The sequence below is a fragment of the Podarcis gaigeae genome (genome assembly GCF_964106915.1).
Source record: "Podarcis gaigeae genome assembly, chromosome: 3".
NCBI lineage: Eukaryota > Metazoa > Chordata > Lepidosauria > Squamata > Lacertidae > Podarcis > Podarcis gaigeae.
In genome coordinates, this window is record NC_139680.1 from 22,120,118 (window position 1) to 22,142,945 (window position 22,828).

Consider the following 22,828-nt stretch of genomic DNA (forward strand, 5'->3'; position numbering starts at 1 on the left):
GCTCAACATGCGGCTTGAACCCATCACCCTGAGATTAAGAAACTCAGACTCTGGATCCAGAGTACGTCCACACCATTTTTTTTATTTTTGGCACACTGATAATCATTCAAGGAGGTGGTGCATTCTTGACCACCAATGTGATATAGTGGCTAGATTTCTGGATTTAGACCAGGAGCTGTGTCCATGACAGTATACAGCCTTAAAATTCATTGGGTAGCCCTGGCTTGGACTGTCAGTCAAACTACTGTGCCGAGTTGTTTGTGAAGATAAAATGGAACAACCTAGCATATGCCGCCCTCCTTAAAAGGAGGATAGGGTAGAAATGAGTGGTAAGTACAATCAGTCACCCATTGTTCCATTGTCAAGATGTCTTTTGTAAACGTTTTTACTTCATTAAGGAGTCCCAGCCTCCTTGCAATTGGTCTGTACTGAAATCTTGTGTTGTCCTCTTTTCAAGACATTATCCCATTCATCCTCCTTCAAGAGAAGAAGCCTATTGAATGTTTCATTTGCTCAACTCTTTCTGTGCAACCATTCCCCACAATTATTATTTTTTTGGATCAAATCTTTGTCTAATTTTCTAACTGTGGCTCCTTTACTATGTGAACTGTGTTGCAAATCTTTCTCAAGATGTTCTCCCAACCCTGCTCCTTCAAAGCACACATTTCAGTGCATTTCAGTGTGCAGGTGGCGCAGTGCTCTAAACTACTCAGCTTCTTGGACTTGCCAATCGGAAAGTCGGCGGTTTGAATCCCCACAACAGAGTGAGTTCCTGTTGCTCTGTCCCAGCTTCTGCCAACCTAGCAGTTTGAAAGCATGCCAGTGCAAGTAGATAAATAGGTACCACTGCGGCGGGAAGTTAAACAGCATTTCTCTGCTTTCTGGTTTCTGTCACGGTGTTCCGTTGCGCCACAAGTGGTTTAGTCATGCTGGCCACATGACCTGGGAAGCTGTCTGTGGACAAACGCCGGCTCCCTCGTCCTGTACAGCGAGATGAGCTCCGAACCCCATAGTCACCTTTGACTGGACTTAAACATCCAGGAGTCCTTTACCTTTACCTCTTTACTTGTTTCTGATGGATATGTGCACATTCAGCTCAGAAGGTGGTGGGCTCTGCTTCACTGGAGGTTTTCAAACCGAGGTTGGATGATAATCTGACAGGGATTCTTTAGTTGTGATTACTGCATAGCAGGGAATTCGACCTGATGATCCTTGGGATGACTTTCAACTCCCTTCCAACTCTACAATATTATGATGCTGTAACATTAATTTAAAGGTTGGAAGTCTAAACAGGCATACAGTTTTAGGAGGGAAATCAGATGAATGGGTAAAATACATTTTTAAAAATATATGTATATATGCCCCATCTTTCTTTTAAAATAAACTCATTATGATCTGTCGTAGGATTGGGCCCAGAGAAACCAAAGGGGAATAAAATGTAAAAGGAGCATTGTTCCAAATTCATTCTCAGCACAAAATACAGTGATGATTCATATCGATGTGTCAGCATGCTGCTTTTTAAGGCAGCAGTCTCTGCTGGAGGAGACGTAAATCCAGGTTCCAGTAGTGGAAGATATTAACTCCACATCCAGGGTCCCGTGAGCAGAGGCAGGGCAGCTTAGTGAACAGGAGGCAGGGGTAACAAAAAGTCAGGTTCTAAGGTGGCTGGCAAGGTTCTGGAAATGTGGACCAAGAGGAGTTTAGATCTCAGGAAATCCAAAGCAGAGGTTAGCACCACAAAGAGGTCTGACTTTTGCTGGAGCCAGGCAAACTAGCAAACCCTGAATGAGCCTTAGGTAGGGGTTTGGCTTTATTCAGGCTGTGGACTCTGAATGAGGTTTCTACCTTTAAATTGTTCCACCTTGATTTACAGTGGGAACATTTGACATTGTTGATATGGGGACAACTGCCATGTGGTGGAAGTTTCATAAATTGGAGTTTGAGGATGGCTGTGCTAACTTCTCAGGCTGAAGGGGAACTAGCCTCATGGTTCTTTGCAGTGATGGAGCTTATGAGGAGCTAAGGCTTTTCCCAAAATGAAACGTTCTAGAGATTGACTAGAGAGTTGTAGTCTTACTCCAAAGAGGGACTGGCCCGGGTTCATGATGCTTTTTCTGCACCACATGCAGAAGGCAATGACAAGGCACGTTGTTTTCAAAGAGGAAGCAGAGTTCCTTCCACAGCTGTCCCTCACAAAAAACAGTTTCTCCAAAACCAAGCCTTTTTTTCAGCTGGAACTCACCGGAACTTAGTTTTGGCATCTCTCAGGTGGGCGCCATTGCCATTCTAAGAGAATGAGGGAGGTGTTCATGGTTTTTTCTAGAAGAATAGCACTGTCCAGAACACAATACAGTCGTACTTTGGTTTTCGAATAGCTTAGTTCTCGAATGTTTTGGCTCCCGAACGCCGCAAACCCAGAAGTGAATGTTCTGGTTTGCGAACTGTTTTTGGAAGCTGAACATCTGACGAGGCTTCCGCGGCTTCCGATTGGCTGCAGGAGCTTCCTGCAGCCAATCAGAAGCCACACTTTGGTTTCTGAAGTCGAACAGACTTCTGGAATGGATTCCGTTCGGCTTCCAAGGTACAACTGTATGCCGGAAACAGAGCAAAAGAGTTGCTGCCGAAATTCAGCTCCAATCTGCCCAGATGAGGCAGCATTGTTGCAAAATATTAGTTCTAGGATTTCAATGAAAGTGACTGTTTCCACACCGAGCATTAATTGTGGAATAGGCACAGTCTGTTGATTTACTTGTTCTGGAGTGTCTGCATGATATAGTAATAAAAAGCTCCTCCATGGATATTTTCCCTGTACAGCAGTCACCCCCCCAAAAAAAACCCCCTCAGAAAAACTACTTTTTTAGTACAATTGAACAGCTGCACAATTTCCCTGGGTGTTGATGATCCATTGCATAGCTATTCAATAGCTTTCCTGGCTTGGGTATTACGTGTATAGATTGCTTTAAGCATTTTTTAAATGTACGGTTTGTCTCCTCTCAAGGAGTCTATAGCAGCTGAGATGTGCGCTCTAAACACAAGAAAAGAGGGTTACTTATGCAAGATAAATAAATAAAATTTACTGTTGCTAGGTAATCTAAGAGGCTGGCCAACATAATGCCGTAAAATACATCAGATGCCATATGGAGTTGTTGATTAGGGTTCTACCTCTGAGGTTTATTTCAGGGAAGTCAGTGCATCATTAAAGAAATAATTTTTCACCCAGTGCCTAGACAGTAAGCACGAGGAACAATCTTCCTGCAAGATTGTGGCTTGAAACAGCAGAACAGAGCACCTCTACACAAGTAGCTGTGCTCTCAGGTAAGTATTTAAGTTGCCACTTGGATTAGCAGGCTGGTGTGCACACTCAAAAGTCATGATAAAGAATAAATGCTACCAGCCTTCAAGCATCAGGCTAGTTTAGCAATGAGGCAGCACCGCTCCCGGCATAGACATCCAGTCTGTTGTTTGTGTTGCTTGACTCTCAGTTATTCTCGGAAATGCATATGTGTGTGTCTGTGTGTTTTTACTGCAGCACAGCAAAGGGGCAAATAAGAGAAGATAGGGTCTAATAAGAATAGACTCAAAGTTAGTAAGCAGCAGAGCAACAGAGATTTCTTCAAACGAAGCTGTAAAATACTATGAAGCATTATTCCCTAAGGATCCTGATTCCCTTTGGATAGAGTATTCCTAAGTTAAGATGCTTTATTTTGACCCTGGCAGATGCAGCATGATTTAGAACTTGATTTCTCTACAAAATAATACAAAAATGAGTGGAAAATTAATGTAAAACCTATACTAGTTATTTCCAGTGGTTGGCAGCCAACACCCAGCCAACCTGAAGGAACGTTTCCACTCCCAGACACTGAGGTCCACCTCCAAGGGCCTTCTGGTGGTTCCCTCCCTGCAAGAAGTGAGGTTACAGGGAACCAGGCAGAGGGCCTTCTCAATGGTGGCGCATGCCCTGTGGAACACCCTCCCACCAGACATCTGAAGGCAAGACATCTGAAGGGAAGTTTTTAATGTTTGACTTTTTATTATGTTTTTATATGTGCTAGAATTTGCCCAAGGTGACTGGGGAAACCCAGCCAGATGGGCGGGGTATAAATATATTATTATTATTATTATTATCAAATAATAATTATTTTATGGATGGAATTCAAGGATCTGTGAAACTAGTATGACGAGCTCATGGTGCTTTACAATTTTTTTTCTCAAGAAGCCCCAACCACAACCCAAGTACCATATGCCAAACTTTTTTTGAAGCTAAGCAGGTGTTTGTGGTTGTGTATACTGTTCAAACGGGCAAGTGGAAGTCAAAAATTCCTGCAGGATAGCACAATCCCACTTCATGGGAACTAAGCAGATCTTTGACTTCCACCGTATGTGTTCTCATCCTCCCTTGCCTACCTCGCCATCACACAAAGGCCAGAGTCTTTCAGTTCTTTTTCAAGCAAAAATTCAAGTTCATGTAACATCATGTTCCAAAATGTGACAGCTAATGCCCAGAATTAGAATCCTTATTCGATAAAATCAGGTAAGATAAAAGGCCCAACTTTCTTTAAAGCAAGGAAATCCTATTATGGGTGCAAATGTTAGAGTTCTTTTCATTAATCAGCCTTTGAATCAAACTATGGAGTGCCTTTAGTAATGGTCAAACAGAGAGTAATACAGGCAGAATAAATTTGTGTCTTCTTTTTATCTGCTGTCTTGTTCCATCCATGGGGCTCATCCTTTCAATTTAATTTAGTATCACAGAACATCTCCCTGAAGTTCAGAATTTGAAATTACTTCAAAGAAACCTTCTTCGTCAGTATAACCATTTTGGGCTTATTTTGTAACGGGAGAGGGAAAAAAATCTATCCATACTATTTGATCTAATTTTAAAGAAGCTGCATAAAACAGAAAGTTAAGGGCATAATATTGGAGACCAAGGCCACTTAACTAGGCTTCTAAGGGCACGTAAAATATCTGCAGATTTCCTGTGCAGGATATATCTGGGCGTGGAAAAAGAGTCAAAATGCTTCCAACAATATAAAGAGATTGTAGCATTATCATTTATAAACTTTTAACATGCCTCAGATTGCGCAAGGGGACATTTTAGGTGTAATCTAGAAAACGTTATGTGCTTCTAGAATGGAAACTTTCAACTAATACTAATGAATTCTCCCCCCCTAAATTTTTTTATTCATTTTCTTTTTCATTCATTACATACATCTCATATTCATAACATTTACTATGCATTCATTCCTTCCTCCCTCCCCTTTTGGGCTTCCCCCAGCTTCCACTTCTGGTTTGTTTCTCCTTTCACCCACTTTGCTATCTCCTAAAAGAAAAAGCTACAAATAAGATATTTATACCGTAACATCAAACTTAAAAACATACAAATAACAATGAATACTAATTCTTAACTCCGCTTTTCTCACAAACTGGCTCAAAAATAAAGAATTCTCCACAATGCAAGTAAAATGTTTATGCTCTATGTAAATCCTCTGTGGCTTGTTTTTGCAGTCTTCTGCAGGCATTCCACGAACCTTTCTTGAGTGCTTCTTCTTTCAGTGATGGTGTGGAATAACAGGACTTCCAGCAACTTTGTGGATGGTTTTGGGTTATAGAACAGTTCCTTTTGCTTTATGAGCTCCAAAGTTTGCTTTATAGGATGGTCAAAACTTCACAGGGGGAAGTAGTGCACTAGGGGGTCAACGTTTCACTTTTTGCACCGGATGGTCAAAGGTTCAATGTAGGAACCTGGCAATTAAAGAAGAGAAACTTAACCAGGAGCCCAAGGATTGGCTAAAAGGTTGGGACTGGAAGAGAAAATGTTGCATATAAGTCAAACAGAAGGGTAGTTGACAGAGTTCAGGAAGAGCTACAAGAGACAAAAAGGGCAAAAAAGACTTTAAGAAAATGTTAGAGAGCATGGTTGGGCTACTGTAGTAAAAGGGAGCAAGGAAAAAGCAGCAAAGAACCCAGAAGATATTAAAACCATGAAATGAAAACCAATACTCTGCATGCTATTTGCGTCACCAGGCTGCAACAGCCCCAGCTCCCAGGGATCCTAGGGAAGGAATAAAGACTCTGACAATGTGTTATGGAATTAAAATTAGGTCACAACTTTATTAAACCTCTGAATGTAGGAAGACCTTGGCTTAGGCCTTGGGTGTGTATCCCTCCCAGCCCCCCAGCCAGAGGGAACTGGGGCTCATCAGGGTAAATGGGATATGGGGGTGCACTGCGAGACGTATGTGTACGCAGGCAGCCAAGCTCATACCCCCGCACGGAGCGTAGCTCACTGACAACTTTTCAGTGTATGGCCAGTAACACCCATTATACAGTGGTACCTCGGGTTAAGTACTTAATTCGTTCCGGAGGTCTGTTCTTAACCTGAAATGGTTCTTAACCTGAAGCTCCACTTTAGCTAATGGGGCCTCCTGCTGCCACTGCGCCGCTGCTGCACGATTTCTGTTCTCATCCTGAAGCAAAGTTCTTAACCTGAAGCACTATTTCTGGCTTAGTGGAGTCTGTAACCTGAAGCATATGTAATCTGAGGTACCACTGTATAACCCTTTTTAAGAGGGGACCCCCCATTATAGGGAAGAAAAGACTAAAGGATTCTACCCAAGGCCATAAACTGCCAAATTTGTGATGAATTGCTACAGGGAAGACAAAACCTGCCAATGCAGGAAAATTTCTTTCCGGTCCTTCAACAGCAACCAGTCAAAGACCATAGCCGCACCCGCTAAACAGGAAGAAAAAGTTAACCTGCAAACAAAAAAACATTAAACTAAGGGAGGTTAGGGTGGGTGAATATCCAGAGCTGACTGCCTGGCTACTGTCGGCTCCACCCACTATATATAAATGGGACTGGCCCCTCCTCCCAGCAATGAAACTTGACTACAGAGGCTGGGTGTGAACCTCCAAATAATAACACCGAGAGGCAGGCCAGCCCCTGTTTGCCAGTAAGTTCCCTGGAAACTGTAGCACCGTGCATGATCCCGCAAAGGGCACCCACAATGTAAAGTGTGAGTGCTCATTCTGTCAGAGGTTCTGCGGTACAGTCTGCCCCCCCCCCCCAGTAAGTAGACTAGGGTCTGGGGCTATTGCCTGCCTCAAGGTAGGTCTTTGATCACTCAAGGTTGGGAGTTGGGATTTGTTTTGAGTGTCCAAACACTGTAAAAAACCTCTCAAGGCTTTGTTGTCGCTCATCTGGAATGCTCTAAGAATGCTGACCCCTTTCAGAGCAAACAGAATGGTGATCACTCACCTTTCGTTGTTTGCACAGATTGGAGCCAGTTCGTAATGCAACTCACACAGTGCCTTTCATGTTGCACAGTGCTTCCAATTTTGCCTTTCCAAGTCTGAGTGCTTACATTTTGAAAACGCCGTACTAGAAGCCTGCTAATATAGCTTTCCACAGGAGGTGACCAAAACAGGTCAGCCCACTTTCCCGCTCTCTTAGAAGGATGTTGGTAATCCAGCTGGTTATGAGCAATCCTATGACAGCCTAAAAGGAAGGAGTACTTGAACGGGTAATTGAGCATGGCCACAAAGCAAGTTGTCAGCTGTCCCCAGCAGGGGACCCCTTAGCTTGCTTTTATGCTATTTTTCACTCAACTTTCTCCAGGATGCTTTGCCTCACTCCAGTCAACACTGATGCATTGCGCAAATTAATTTCTAGGTGTCAGTTGCAGTCATCTTCCATACCTTCAAATGGAAGAATAATACATATGGGTTGCAAAATGTGATGAATGAATAGATGACAGGTTCAGTTGTTGGCACAGGGAACCTGGATTCTTTCCACTGAAGGACTTGAAATAATTTCTCATGCGGTAGCTAGGAAGGCACATTGAAACTTAAGGCTGCTTCAGGTACGCATGCTCCTCATCCGATGGCTGCCATATCAAGCATTAAACACTAGGAGTGCAGTGACCACACAGATAAACACAAGTGGTACATTTGATATGATTGCCACATTTTATTTGAGGCATTCATTCTTGGGGTTTATTCTGGGCAGGATTCTACCAATGAGTCCTGTCAGTGGACACCTTGCGAAGGACTTTTACTTACTCAACCAGGTTCCCCCTCTTTCCCCCCATGTACCCCCTCCACACACCTTAAAATTAGCTGTGCGGGGGGGGGGGGCTTCCCCAGAAGAGCACATGGGAGGAGGAGGAGGAGGAGGATTGTTTCATCTGAAACTACAAAATGTGTGCTCTTGCTTGTAATCACTATCTCTCTGACTAACCTACCTCATTGGATTGTTTCCTATGTTCATCTGCATTTTTTTGGGGGGGGGGAGGGCCCATAGTGCTTCCCATGCAGAATGTCCCAGGTGAAATCCCTGGCATCTCCAGGTAGGGCTGGGAGAGACCTCACCTGAAACTCTGGAAAGCTGCTGAAAATGTACAGGGCGGTCCAACCAAATGGACTGCAACAGTACTTCGACATAGAACCTGCAGGCTGCATCCTGCCTCGTTGTGCACATGCATGGGGCGGGGGGCGGAATAAAGCCAAAATCTGACACACACAGCCCAGCCCTCATGCTGCCTTTCCAAAGCTCGGTAAATGAGGCACTGAGCTTTCAGAAGGCAGTGTGAAGCTCTGGCAGAGTCCTAGAGCCCTCCCTTATGCTTCCCAAAGCTGGGAAAGCAGCACAGTGGTACCTCGGGTTACAAACGCTTCAACTTATGTTTTTTCGGGTTACGAACGATTGTAACCCAGAAGTAAGTTGTCCAAGCTCTTGGAGGCCTCGCTGCTGCCTGGAGGCAAACCCAGACATCACGGGGTCTACGGAGCTCTCGGAGGCCTCCGCGAATGCCGGGAACCAAGCCACAACATTTGAGGCGCCTAAAGTGGCTCCGCGAATGCCAGGAACCAAGCTCCGACATTTGTGGTGCCTAGAATGGCTCCGCGAATGCCGGGAACCAAGCCCCGACATTTGTAGTGCCTAGAGCGGCTCCGCGAATGCTGGGAACCAAGCCCCGACATTCGTGGTGCCTAGAGCAGCTCCGTGAATGCCGGGAGCCAAGCCCCGATGTCCACAGGGCCTGCAGAGGCTCTGCGACTGGGTTCCAGCTGCAGGAGCTCTCTGAGGCCTCCACAAATGCTGGGAGCCAAGCCGATCGTGATTGTGGAAGAGGACCCTGAGCCCCCTCCAAACAGTGAGTTTGGAAATAAATTTTAATTTTTTTTCATCTAAAATACTGCTTATTTATTTTATAGCATAGTACATTGATTATTGCCTTCATTTTATGGATCAATGGTCTCGTGAAACAATAAAATCCGTATTAAATTTCTGTTTTAGGGGGTGTTTTTCATCGTCTGGAACGGATCAATCCACTTTCCATTACTTTCAATGGGAAAGTCTGCTTCAGGTTAAGAACGCTTCAGGTTAAGTACAGACTTCTGGAACCAATTAAGTACTTAACCTGAGGTACCACTTTAACTAGGTTTTAGGAAGGAGGAGGGAGGACACTAGGAACCTGTCCGAGCCCCCATGCCTCCTTCCCAAAGCCCAGAGCCTCACTTACCTGGCTCTGGGAAGGCAACATGAGGGCTGTTGTGGGGGTGGGGGGCTCAAATATTCCCGAAGGTCACCAGAAAAGGCCTTGAGGGCTGCACGTTGGACAATACTGTTAGTTGCACCAATGGTCTGATTTGATATACGTAAGGCAACCTCTTATGTCTCTCATGTGTTCCTGTTGCTGTCAGGATAAAAGGAGGGCTGGGTTGTGTGTGTAAAGATGTGCGTTGCCTAGAGCTCATCAGAAAGGAAGGTTATAGGTGAAGTAAATAATTAATCCTAATGTGCAGCCAAATGAAATACAGATTCCTTTGTTTAGAGTTAGCTGGTTTGAAATGTTGCAGTCCTGCTACAAAAGACGCAGCTTCTTGAAAGCACATATATGTTCGAAGAACACAAAGGTATCTCCTCCCAGCAGATATATTTAATAAGAAGCGTATTCTGGAATAAAAACAAAAAACAAGAGCAGAGAGAGCCTATAGCTTTTTTGTTTTAGTCCTGACTGGGTGCTTTGATGATACAAATTATAACAGAAGACAGATGTTGATAAAATGGATGGCATTTAGAGAACTGTGGTGAAAATGATTAAGGACTAGGGGGAAAGATTAGGAAATAGAGATCCATAGTTTAATAGCAACTGTGTGTGAGAGAGAAACCATCTATATTGGCCTGCTGAAGCATTGCAATAATACCAAGGAAGGGAAGCAAGAGGCCATTGGCCTGGGCAGGCCGGGTCTTCCTGTTATAAACCTGCTGGGATTGACAAGGCATATGACCCTCACCTGAATCTCATTTAACTCTTTGGGGGGGATTAGCTTTAGACGTCCTGTGCATGGAAGCTGCCAAATCAATTAACCAACTAGGGTTACTGTTAATAGCACCAGTTTTCTTATAACTCTATATTGCTGGATAGTTCTGATGAACTGCAAAAGCATTTTTAGTTTGCTTTCTGTTGCCACCCTGGAACTTTTCTTTATTAGTGCCACTTTGTTTTGTACAATTCCTTGCAAATGAAGAAAAATAACTTTTCTCCTTGTATATGTTGATAATATGTTTTTGGTTACTGAGAACAAACAAGAGTGTACAGAAACAAGATTGGGTGCAGGCCTGGCCAGGACATAGGCGTGACACACCTGTGAAAAAGGTGAGCTGTGTGCTTGCTTGTTTGATTAACAGCTGATGGGAACTTCAAGGCCCCTCTTCTCCCTTCTTATGGTCTTTATATTGGACCTGGAGACTCCAATGGAGAGCATTCCATGTCAAGAAGGAGGGCAAGTGGGCACTCTATCAAATGACGAGGCAGGAGCTACAAGGAGCAGGGCCTTTTCATTGGTGGTGCTCATTGTATGGCTCGCTCTTTCCAGACCTGCTCTCTTTTGGCCTGTATTTTGGAGCTTTATAATCTAGGAAGACTTTGGAATAACAGGTTGACAAGTCTTATCAGTCACTGACGTATGAGCGGATTTTATTTGCTGTTATTCTGGGTTCCTGGTATACCAGAATAATAGAGTTGGCCAGGACGAAAGAAGGGATACAATTTATGAGATTTATCCATTATCTGCACAGCAGGGGGTATTCAGTCAACAGTGCAAAGGCTGAGCTGAAGTGTTTCCTGCTGGTTACCTGCTTTCAGCAATAGGGGACGCTGTTTGGTAGTACCCAATTGGTTAGCTGCCAGATTCTAGAGCTCCCTATTGGTGACTCTTAGGTAATTACAAAAATACTGAATCCATTAATGAAACACAGTGTTTATTCATAAAGCAGTAACATAAATCTCCATTGCTACATAATGGGTGTGTATTTCAGCAGCTGAATGTACAGCTTTATGGCCATGCTATAGTGCTTATGCGACTGTAAATAAAAGGTGGCTGGGCTCATCGTCCTGGGGTTTGGGGGGGGGGAGGTGACAAAACTGATTTCCAATAAGTGCCCCCCTTCTTTCCATAACAAGTCCTAGAGTTTGTACTCTGAATAGTGACACTAGGGACCTAGAAGGTGCAGGGCTTGTCAGTCAAATCCCTGCACAGACTCATCAGGGCTGACCTTAAGGCAATTGGAACAATTGGGCCAAATTGGGGGCATAATTAGCAATTATAGGAGATTGGAAAAAGAAAAAAAATATAGGTGAGATCTGAAAAGTTCCCTAATATAGAAACATTTTGGGTTATTCAGTACAGTGGTACCTCAGGTTAAGTACTTAATTCATTCCGGAGGTCCGTTCTTAACCTGAAACTGTTCTTAACCTGAAGCACCACTTTAGCTAATGGGGCCTCCTGCTGCCGCCGCGCTGCCAGAGCACGATTTCTGTTCTCATCCTGAAGCAAAGTTCTTAACCTGAAGCAGTATTTCTGGGTTAGCGGAGTCTGTAACCTGAAGCGTATGTAACCTGAAGCGTATGTAACCCGAGGTACCACTGTATTCTCCCAGTAAACTGTGGAAGTTCCATTAATCGGAACAATTAAAACCATGGTGGATTAAGTTACCAGAAAATATACTAAGGAGGATAATCTTGTTTTTCCAAAGGGATGTGTCAAATCACCCAACACATGGCCATTTCCTGAGATATATTTCCATGTAGCCTATTAAGAATACAGGATGCTAAGCAAGGTCATTGGTAGAGTTCACCCTGCTCAAAGCAACAAACTTTTTACACAAATGCCAAGATGTTAGATTGTAAATATATCTGATTTATCTCAGACTTCTGTAGCCACAGGCTCTCTGTTGTTGGCATGTGGCATGCTTTGGATAATTCCTCAGTGTGTCCACCTCTCTTTGCCGTAGGGTGAAGCCATTAACTGCTGGGGAAGGAATGAATGGATGATGTGTGGCACACAGTGATAACCACCTTCTCTGGTTTGCATTTGACTCAGAAACCTCAAGATAGAAACAATTTATTCTTTGGCTAGGCTAACTGGGAGGTTTCCTAGAGCAATTCAAGCCACTTTTACTAGTAACTAGGCAATAGATGGAAAGGGTGGAGTGGGATGGAAGGAAGAAAGAGGCTTTGGCAGATGTACGCTATTCCTTGAAAGGACATTCGGTGCACATTAAAAGTGTACAACTTCCCCAAAGAATCCTGAGAACTTTAGTTTCCCCCTGCACAGAGCTGGTTTCCAGTTAACAAACTACACTTCCCATGATTCTTTGAGGGGAGTCGTGTGTTTTAAGTGTGTTCCATGTGCTTTAAATGCCTGGTGCGGTTTGGTGAAGTAAATCAGCAAAATAGCATCCCCTGACTGTCTGAAATGAAACGTTGCCTGTTTAAAAAATGAAAGCAAGTCATGGCAATTTGGCCATTATAGGCCTGGTTCATCATGTCAACAGCATAGCACAGCACGGGTTATGAAATATACTCGGAGTCGAGTGTGGATTTCATGCTCTTTATTCAGCTCATAGTGGTGAGGAGAAATGAAAGTTCCCCCCAAGTATCTGATTTATATACATTATTTACACAATGGGCTGCACGTCATTGGTTAATTCCGGAATTCTCCTGTAGGCCAATCAGGTTGCGGATTCACTTCCATCTGGAGCTGGATTGGGTGGTTCCTGCAGACCAATCAGACTGCTGCATTGTTCTAGGATCAATCAGACTGCTGCATTCTGAATCCTATTGTTCTAGGACCAATAAGACTGCTGCATTTTGGATCCTATTGTTCTAGGACCAATCAGACTGCTGCATTTTGGATCCTATTCAACTCAATACATAACAGGTTAAAATGGAGGAAAGGGTGGCAAAGGGCTAAGGGCTTTTAAAAGTATGACATTGTTAATGGATGGCCCTGGACTGAGAAAATCATGTACATTACTCACACAGAATAGGCTGTGCATGTTTCTGAGCACGAAGCATCCATCACCGACAAGACATTGGTACAGGCATCAATGTCTGAGGCAAGCTGTAGTCAAGTTCTTAAAGACAGGTGGACTTCTTTTCCAGTCTTGCTTTATCTTCTCCTTTTCCCTTTCTCCTTGGTCTCTTTTTAAACACAGTTTGTTTTCCTTTCCTATGTACAGTGGTACCTCGGGTTAAGTACTTAATTTGTTCTGGAGGTCTGTTCTTAACCTGAAACTGTTCACCTGAAGCACCACTTTAGCTAATGGGGCCTCCCGCTGATGCTGTGCCGCCACCACACGATTTCTGTTCTCATCCTGAAGCAAAGTTCTTAACCCAAGGTACTATTTCTGGGTTAGCAGAGTCTGTAACCTGAAGCGTATGTAACCTGAAGCGTCTGTAACCCAAGGTACCACTGTACATGAGTGACTGTAATGGTCCTTAGGCGGCAATCCAATATCCACTTACCTGGGGGTAAGCCCCACTGAACTCAGTGAGACTTACTTCTGAGTAAACATGCACATTTACTTGCAATTTTAACCATGTCTGCTCAGAAGTAAGCCCCACTGAACTGAGGTTGGATGGCCACCTGTCAAGGATGTTTTGGCTGAGATCCCTGTATTGCAGGGGGGTTGGACTAGATGACCCTTGGGTCCCTTCTGACGCTAAGATTCTATGAGTCTACTCCCAGGAAAGTAGGGGGTGGGGTTGCAGCTTCAGTGCCTTTTTGGGAGACCTTTTTGGGAGACCTTTCAGAATTCCCATAAAAAAAGCTTTATATTTATGTGGAGTGAATAATACATGAATCCATTCCTTTCTGCATGTGATATTGTGCTCTGTATAATGCCATTCATTAATCTATATGGCACGAAGAGTAGGAGCAGGTCGATATGGTTAAAGATAATTAACAATTGATTAGCACCTAGGAGCCAAACAAACTGGCACATTTTTCCCCCCAGTGACCCGAGGTGGTGAAAAAAAATAGATGAAAGTGAGAATCTTCCTTGAAGCCAACAATGCTGCCCTTGACTATTATTGAGATAATTTCTCTATTAATGTTGACATGGATCTGCTTAAGCATCAGCATGAGGGCAGTTTCCATTCCCCCCTGAATATTTTAATCCGATTTTACTGCATTCGTGGCAATGAGGCCTCCCTAAAGACTGTACATGCGTGTGAAATGGGGAGGGCAGTGCCATGAACAGAGCAGTTAGGGGGAGAAAAGGCCTCCTTCTAGTACCCTAGTTGTGAGGAATTTTTCAAAGCCCCTGGAATTTGGGTGCCCGAAGCATTTTTCATTTTCACTTTTTCTTTCTTTATTAAATGTCTATACTGCCCTTCACCTGAGGATCACAGGGTGGTTTACAATATAAAAACACAAAATTACGGAATATAGTAACCAACAAACACATACACACAGATAATAATAATAATAATAATAGTAATAATAATAAATTTATTATTTATACCCTGCCCATCTGGCTGGGTTTCCCCAGCCACTCTGGGCAGCTTCCAACAAAATATTAAAATACAGTAGTCATTCAGATATTAAAAGCTTCCCTAAATGCCAAGGAGAATAGAAGGTCATCGATCAGAAGGTTGGCGGTTCGAATTCCCGTGACAGGGTGAGCTCCCATTGCTCTGTCCCAGTTCCTGCCAACCTAGCAGTTTGAAAGCATGCCAGTGCAGGTAGATAAACAGGTACCACTGCAGCGGGAAGGTAAACGGTATTTCTGTGTGCTCTGGTTTCCATCAAGGTGTCCTGATGTGCCAGAAGCGGTTTAGTCATGCTGGCCACACGACCCAGAAAGCTGTCTGTGGACAAACGCTCTTGGCTTGAAAGCGAGATGAGCGTCACAACCTCATAGTCACCTTTGACTGGATTTAACCGTCCAGGAATGATTTACCTTTAGAGTATTTACTTATCCAAAGACTTGGGAGAAGAGGAATGGTTTTGCCTTGTGCTTAAAGATAAGTAATGAAGGTGCCAGGCAAATGTCTCTGGGGAGATCATTTCACAAATGGGTGGGGGGCCATTGCAGAAAAGGCCTGCTCTCATGTTGCCACCCTCCAGACCTCTTGCGGAGAAGGCACACACAGAAGGGCATCAGATGATGATTGCAGGGTCTGGGTCAGAGAAAGAGGCGGTCCTTGAGGTATTGTGGTCCTGAGCCATTTAATTTTATCATTGCTTTCATATCTACTCAGTGTTTGCTTTCGAAAAACCGATCAGTGTTGCTATATTTGCTTGGCGGCAAGTGGGAATGAAGTACAGTGGTACCTCGGGTTACATACGCTTCAGGTTACAGACTCCACTAACCCAGAAATAGTGCTTCAGGTTAAGAATTTTGCTTCAGGTTGAGAACAGAAATCGTGCTCTGGCGGCAGCGGGAGGCCCCATTAGCTAAAGTGATGCTTCAGGTTAAGAACAGTTTCAGGTTAAGTACAAACCTCCGGAATGAATTAAGTACTTAACCTGAGGTACCACTGTGATGGGGTTCTTCCATACCACATAGGAGCATTCAATTCCTGACTCGCGTCTCTTAATGAGAGTTGTGAACAGGTTGATTTTCACATGCCGTTGAATGCACCAGCTGGTGTTGTGGCCGCAGGCTTCCCATGTACTTCTTTAAAATTGTTGGAGAGGCACATACTTTCACCAACAGGCCGCTACTAGGGTCAGATAGAAGCAACTGCTTGATTAAAAATGTATCTCTTTTGAGAAGGCAAATGCTAGCACAGGTACTAGTAGATACCTCTCTTTTTTCTTTCTTTTTCTTCTGCAGTGTTTGAGTACGGGATTTGAAAATTTAATTTTTCTCATTAATTCTCCCTTGAGCACCAGCAGTGTGTCTGCGACTTACAAACATTAGTCAGCATCAATAGTGGAATATATTTGTGGATATTTTTTTGCGTTTAAATAATCCCCCCCCCCCCCGAAATATATTCAGAGTCGAGAGTGGATTTCATGCTCTTTATTCAGCTCATAGTGGTGAGGAGGGAATGGAAGTTTCCCCAAATATCTGCTTTATATACATTATTTACACAAGGGGCTGCACGTGATTGGTTAATTCTGGAATTCTCCTGTAGGCCAATCAGGTTGTGGATTCACTTCCATCTGGAGCTGGATTGGGTGGTTCCTGCAGACCAGTCAGACTGCTGCATTCTGAATCCTATTGTTCTAGGACCAATCTGACTGCTGCATTTTGGATCCTATTGTTCTAGGACCAATCAGACTGCTGCCTTTTGGATCCTATTCAACTCAGTACATAGCACCCCCATTTGTATCTTTTCCACCAAAGAAGCCTGAGAATCCCAAAGAATCTGCCAAGATCCCCTTAAGGTGCCCTTTAAATTCAGAGGCGTTTTAAAATGGGCTAGAATGACACCTTCCCAAGAATCATTTTCCCAGCAATTCCACCCCTTTTTACAGAAATGTTATGTAGCTTGCTATAAATTTAATATAAATTTGGTATACAGTGGTACCTCAGGTTACAGACGCTTCAGGTTACAGACTCCGCTAACCCGGAAGTAGTACCTCAGGTTAAGAACTTTGTTTCAGGATGAGAACAGAAATCGGACGGTGGCAGGGGCGCCGACTTATAAAAAATATTGGGGGGGCGGGGGCCCATACCGACTTATAAAAAATATTGGGTGGGCCCAAGACCTCCAAACCGCTGCTGCTGGGGGAACGAAAGGGGCGAGCCCCGGACTGCCCCGACCTTAAGTGAACCTGTGAGGGCCTGCCCTTTGCAGCAGCCGACTGGCTGCCGCCGTGGGCGGTGAATATTAATGAGCTAGGGGGAATCCCCGCTTCTTGCGGGGCTGACGCCAGCCCCGCGAGATTGTTGATGGGTCGAGAGCCCGCAACCCCACCCCCTCTCTAGATCGGGAGTGGCTTTGTTTTAACTCATTACTGAATGTATTTTAAAAGGTAACTATCGTCAAACAAGGAAAATAAAAAATACCAACATAATTTTGTGATTTTACAAAGCATAATATAACTAATAATTTTCTTAAATTATTGGGGGGGCGGAGCCCCCCCAAACGAATTTTTGAGGGGGCTCGGGCCTCCTCAGGCCCCATGGAGTCGGCGCCTATGGACGGTGGTGGTGCAGTGGCAGCAGCGGGAGGCCCCATTAACTAAAGCGGTGCTTCAGGTTAAGAACAGTTTCAGGTTAAGAATGGACCTCCGGAATGAATTAAGTTCTTAACCTGAGGTACCACTGTAGATTTTTTTTTTAAAAAAGTTTGTTTTAGAATATTGTGTAACCTAAGTTGCATCTCGTTGCTGATGATCTGACAGAGCACGTTTTTGAGTCCTCCTGACCTAAGAGATGAGTGCTAATGTTAAATGTTTAGATTGCACCCCTGTACTTTGATGTGTGGAGACCTCCTCTGTAGATTTAGCTCTTAGGACATCCAGATTAGTATTTGGAATTTTCCAGTGTGTCTAGTTGTTTCAAGGTGGCCTGCCCCTTGCCCTACCTATAAGGGATGTGGATGACCCACCTTCCTTGCCCCCATGGCTTGACCAATAGAAGCAGATTACGAAGGGCCTTTCCCCCAGGGCGCGGGGTCCACTGAGCGTTTGCTTTGGGGAGAGAAAGAGAACAAGAGGGCTTTCAATGACTACTAACCATGATGGCTGTGCCCTGCTCCCACAGCTGGAGGCAGGTGGAAATCACGGGGCGGGGGCGGGGAGAGTGCTCTTGTTTTCAGTCTGGGCCCAGATGAGGATCTCTATCCCCATCGTTCTTCCTGGACACGGAGGTCCAGCGTCGAGGGCCTTCTTGCGGTTCTCTCACTGCGAGAAGTGAGGTTACAGGAAACCAGGCAGAGGGCCTTCTCAGTGGTGGCACCTTCCCCTCAGATGTCAAGGAAATAAACAACTATCTGACTTTTAGAAGACATCTGAAGGGAAGTTTTTAATGTTTGATGTTTTATCGTGTTTTTAATATTCTGTTGGGAGCTGCCCAGAGTGGCTGGGGAAACCCAGCCAGATGGGCGGGGTATAAATCATCATCATCATCATCATCATCATCATCATCATGTTCTGCCTGCTGGTTTCCCCCAGGCATCTGGCTGACGACTGTGAAAACAGGATTCTGGGGGGGGGGGTGCTAGGGGCTCATTGGAAGATGGCCGACAATACCATCTCTCCGGCCCACACGAGGTAATTAAGAGGCTGATATGAGAGTATGCAGCTTCCCTTGTTACCCCAAGGGAATGGGGAACACTGTCTTGCCTGCGGTTGCCATAAATCACCCCCAAGTTCGAAAGAAGGGGGTGAGGGCACAAGGCGCACAGCACTCGTGTGGGACGGCTCTCCCGGACGCTGTCTCTGATCGCGTGGCCTGGTTGCAGCAGCTCAAAATAAACAATTAGAGAGAAGCAAATGCACATATTTCGAGTGAAGAACAGGAGTTAAGACTACTAAATGAAGTGACCTCTGTGAAGTGGAGCGATGGGTTGGATTCAACAGGAAATAAATCTAGAAGAAGACACATCAAAGGGTCGGTATGTTGGAACGGGACGGAATGGGGGGGGAACTTTTCTTTTTTTATCTTATGTGATTACCTAACAACCCCCCCCCCCCAGGAAGAATCGTTGCAATTACTGATTATAAGCGGGAGGATTAAGAACTGTGTGGAAATGAATTACTAAGCAAAGACATGGCTTGTGGAATATTTGGAAAGGAATGAAAGGCCTTTGGAATGACGCAGTTATAAAAAGAGACTTGTTAGGAAGCAGGCCTGGTGGCAGGATTTACGATCGAGGGGGAGAAGACCATGGCTTTGTTATTATATCGGACTGTGAGTTTGACCTGGCAGAACCCCCTAAGAAGTTCGAGGAGAGAGTGACAGGCCTGCGAGGATTAAAGGGCAGACTTGAAGAATGTTTGGTACGGAAGTGCTGAAATGGCGTCTGTCTGTTTGAATATGGCTCTTGGAGGAATGGAAAATCCACACAGGATATAACAATGTTTGTTTTTAACCCGCTTGTGGAGACTATCAGAGGTCACAAAGAAAGGAATATATGATAACAAGAAGATGAGGAAAACAATAAAGAGAAGACTGGACAGAAATGTGAATACTATTTGGACAGAACTGTGAATATTAAAGCAGCAGCAAGAGAGATGTTTGGATCCCTTTCTGAGCTCGAAGCATGGGTACCCCCAACAAAAATTTTTAAAAATTGGCTTTTTAATTTGGAATTAATGTGATTTGATTGGTTTGTTAATAAAAATTATATTAAAAAAAAAGAAAACAGGATGCTGGACTAGGTGGGATGTTGGCTGGATCCAGCAGGCTATTCTTATGTTCTTAAGCCTGTCCCTTTATAACAAATTTCTATTAAATTATATAAATTTCTTATTAAAAATGCAACTTCCAGTGGAAAGGGATTAGGACCACAGCCACTTTTTAAATGACATAAAATCGGTATTATATTCTTCTGAGGCATTAACAGAGAGACTTGCTATACCGTTATCATGGTTTTCTGTTTTACAGCTCCTCATAATACCTATATTAATTCAAAAATGGCATTTTGCAAATAACGTATAACCCGTAGGTCCTTTTCTAATTCTCAAAAATTGCTTCTTTAATACGTGCAAGCATTCATAGGATAGCACAACAACAAGAATTCAATACAAAATATTAATTCCATTCCAGAGTATTTAAGCATGGCAGTCTCTTACTATGAATTCTTCAGTTTCTGCACTGAGTTCTCATAGACTCTGATTTTAGCATCATCAGAACCAACAGGAACATCGCTGTTTACCCAGTAAGCTCACAACTGAAGCCAGGTCTCAAATTCACTTTGTTTCATTATGTTCTGCCATCGTGTTCCATAAACTGAGATTCCCCCCCCCCCTTCTGAAGCCTTTAAAATTGATCCAGCTTTGCTTCTACTGACATCAAGCACTGAACTGATTCAGCTCTTTGCTGAAGTCCTTGGGTTTTGTTTATCAAGTTGAATCATCACTTTCGACAATCTTCCCCGCTTCCTCTTGTGTGGAGTCCCATTGAAATCACTAAATAATCATATGCACATGAATAACTGTTTTCAGGATGTATTCCATAAATCTTACTATCATTTACAATCTTTAGCAATTACTGATGGCCTTTAAGGCAGTACAAGGCTGAAAAAGTCTCCAAGGATCATGAATAATGGCTCTGCATTAGTATGATGTATTCAATAAAGATAACTGCCAGCACGGAGAAGCCAATTTGGCACTGGTCCAAATGTAGATTCTATAATAGTTCACAAGCCTTGAGGGACAGGCCTGTACCTGCAGGATTAACCTACCAGATGCGCGCATTTCCAAATTTACTTTTTGACACTTCAAATGTTTTGGCTTGAGGCACCCAATGAAATCAATCGTTTTGCCACATAGGCCTCTTGTAGGACTGAAACTTTGATTCGTATAGGAAGAAGCAAGATGCCATTTTGCTTCGCAGCACTGTTAGAAGACAATAGCATTGATATTCAGGAGACTCAGTATAACTTTCCTAATCCACATAAACAAATTGAATTGATGAGTAGGGTTTTTTTAAAAAATCAATTATTAAATGAAACCCTTGTGTTGCAAGACACCTCACTCCTTCCTGCCACATTACTCCATGTCTGTTAGCATATATAAATACAGGCGACTCCCCACTTACAGGGGGGTTACATTCTGACACCCTGCACGTAAGTGAAAATCATGTAAGTGGGGCCTTCTGGTGGTTCCCTCACTGTGAGAAGTTAAGCTACAGGGAACCATGCAGAGGGCCTTCTCGGTAGTGGCACTCGTCCTGTGGAACACCCTCCCATCAGATGTCAAGGAAATAAAGAACTATCTGACTTTTAGAAGACATCTGAAGGCAGCCCTGTTTAGGGAAGTTTTTAATGTTCAATATTTTATCACTTTATTATTAATAATAATATTCTGTTGGGAGCTGCCTAGAGTGGCTGAGGAAACCCAGTCTGATGTGAACAAAACACTAAAATACAATAACCTATTAAACCTTAAAAGCTTCCCTAAACAGGGCTGCCTTCAGATGTCTTCTAAAAGTTTGGTAGTTATTTTTCTCTTTGACATCTGGTGGGAGGGCGTTCCACAGGGTGGGTGCCACTACTGAGAAGGCCCTCTGCCTGGTTCCCTGTAACTTGGCTTCTCACCACTAGGGAACGCCAGAAGGCCCTCGGCACTGGACCTCTTTGTCCGGGTAGAATGATGGGGGTGGAGACGCTCCCGTTATACTGGACCAAGGCCGTTTAGGGCTTTAAAGGTCAGCACTAACACTGGTGGGGAAGGAACAAGCGGGGGACTAGCTCCTTGCTTGGGGGAGCGTTTGCCCCCTGCTGCCTCTCTGGTGCCACCCATGCCTCCAAGCCTTGCTGTTTCCCACTCCCAAAAAATTGCTGTCTGAAGCCACTACCTAAAAGGAGGGGGTGACTTTGGCCCTCAGATTGTATGTGTATCTATGGGAAGCATGTATTTCATTTTGTAGTCAGTAATATACATCAATTTTACTTTAAAAAAATACATTGTGGGTAATGAAACTGTTTTTCAACCAAGCATTATTACATGTGGACACAACAGATTTTTGATTCATGATCTCATTAGTGGCTAACAGCAAAATGCGGTGGAAGAATCTGCAATTACAGTAATTGTGGATTTAAGACTTCCTTCAGAGTACCAAAGTATGTTCAATTACCTTTATTTATGGCTACAATGTGCATAAATCAGAGACAAGACACTATACAAAAACCAAAGTATTTGACAATGTTACTGATTTGCCTCACTGGTTCCTTGACCACAAAAAGTATACTTCTGGAAGACTATATTCACTTCAGTCAAAAACTGAATTTGTAGACTGTCATCGGCTCATAAAAACTACAAAACTGGGTGGGGAAGATCTGAAATTTGAATCCATCATGTTGGAAAGGTCAGGCATGAGTCTGACATGCATGGTCTTGAAGATGTCTCCTATCGCTGGTCATTTTTTCATACCTTAAAAGTGCAAATAGTGAAATATAACATCAGAGCGAGCACTTACGGACCAGGATTAAGACTAGTATAAGATTCTCCTTCAAAGCTTATCGCAGAGCCCACCATGGGTCGGTCTCAGATGAAAGGGAAACTCTCAAATGAAAGGGAAACTTCCAAAGGCCTCACCTTGAACAGGGGGGTTTCTCGTTGTGCAGCTTAAATATTTTTCTCCCTCTGAGGCAATGAAGTCATTTTCCTTGGGCAGAGCTTGTCTCCCCTATTTCGTATTCATGTCTGGCCACATTCGGTAGCAAAAACCAGTCTTTCCAGCGTTTCTTTCTGCGCCTCAGGCCGGGGAGAGAGAGGGAGCCCACCAGTGGCTGGTGTCAGCCAGCTGTGACCAAACATCATACCCGAACAGGATTTCACAAGGCAGGTAATGCAACTTGTGCACAGGAGACGTGGATTGTAAGATCTGAGAAAGTGCCATGGAGTTAGATTC

The 22,828-nt window shown here is 43.8% G+C and overlaps 1 long non-coding RNA gene across 1 annotated transcript in view; it reads right to left on the reverse strand.

Annotated features, from left to right (window-relative positions):
- Positions 1-18,921: 18,921 nt before the first annotated feature.
- LOC310840853 overlaps positions 18,922-22,828 on the reverse strand; it is a 308,120-nt gene continuing 304,213 nt past the window's right edge. The window contains exon 2 of the long non-coding RNA XR_014562209.1: positions 18,922-19,102. This is a non-coding gene — a long non-coding RNA (uncharacterized lncRNA). The remainder of the gene's footprint in view (positions 19,103-22,828) is intronic.